This window comes from Leptinotarsa decemlineata, unplaced genomic scaffold, assembly GCF_025532065.1.
Source record: "Leptinotarsa decemlineata unplaced genomic scaffold, Ldec_3_MD MMD2_tig00001064_RagTag_RagTag, whole genome shotgun sequence".
NCBI classification, from domain to species: domain Eukaryota; kingdom Metazoa; phylum Arthropoda; class Insecta; order Coleoptera; family Chrysomelidae; genus Leptinotarsa; species Leptinotarsa decemlineata.
The window spans coordinates 1,227,622-1,228,718 of record NW_027412558.1 but is presented as its reverse complement, the minus strand read 5'-3'; the positions used below and the strand labels follow the sequence as shown (position 1 = coordinate 1,228,718).

General features: G+C 38.9%; 1 non-coding gene across 1 annotated transcript; it reads left to right on the top strand.

Moving 5' to 3' along the window:
* Positions 1-671: 671 nt before the first annotated feature.
* Positions 672-744, top strand: TRNAF-GAA (transfer RNA phenylalanine (anticodon GAA)). The gene has a single exon. It is a non-coding gene; the product is annotated as a tRNA-Phe (tRNA).
* Positions 745-1,097: the final 353 nt, after the last annotated feature.

Below are 1,097 nucleotides of genomic sequence, written 5' to 3'. Positions count from 1 at the left end.
ATAGGGCTTGTCTGCTATCAGTGCAGATTGTTATGTTTTTGCCAGAAATTCCTTTCCTGGTCCAGAGAGGTCAGACCAGTAATTAATTCCATTGCCGCGGTTGGTGTTGTTCTCATGGCTCCTGTGATGTTCAAACAAGCCAATCGCTGTATTTGATATAATTTTTGGATGGCCGTTGCTTGTAGAACTTTCGGTCCCCATGCAATGGCTCCATACGTTAACGTAGGTCTTAATATTGCAGTGTAGATCCAGGGTGACCACACGGGGTGAAAGACCCCATGCGCGTCCCACTGTCCTCCGACATTGCTCATAAGCCACATATGCTCTTTTTGCTCTACTCTGTAGATGAGAGTTCCACGTTAGCTTCTTGTCGAGGATAGTACCAAGGTATTTCACCTCTTCAGAGAAGTTTAGTTTGGTTTTAAGCCCGATAAATTTCTATTCCTGATGATAAGGACCATCTCAGCCTTCTTGGAATTGATCGACAGTGAGTGTTCCTCACACCACGTTTCTATTAATTTGAGCCCATCCTGCGCTCTATCGCACAGTGTAATCACAAATTTGCCTGTCTGCATAATAACTATGTCATCTGCATAATATAAGCCATTATTGTTGTGATATCTACCGTAATTGAAAGTTTCTAACACATATTTATTCGATTCCTAGTATAAGCCGAAATAGCTCAGTTGGGAGAGCGTTAGACTGAAGATCTAAAGGTCCCTGGTTCGATCCCTGGTTTCGGCAGTATTTTTTTTTCTACCCAACATACTTTACTTGATTATTAATTGTTTTTTATTTACTTCACGAGTTTAATTTTTTTTTCATTGAATCGATATAGAGCGTGATTCACGGTCGATGGTAGGTTAGACGTTTCTGGAAAACGCAAAGCATGATTTTTCTTAAAATTTCACCTCTCACATTTCCTTACCTGTTCTATCGATCTAAAATATTTTCAGCATTGCGGCGTTGCCACTTCTATCAAAAAGTCCTAGCAATTATATTTTTTTAAATGGAACACCCCTTATATTAATACATTTTTGGAATCGCTCTAGTATTTTAATACTTTTTTGTTAATAATGTCCTATACCTATCTCTAT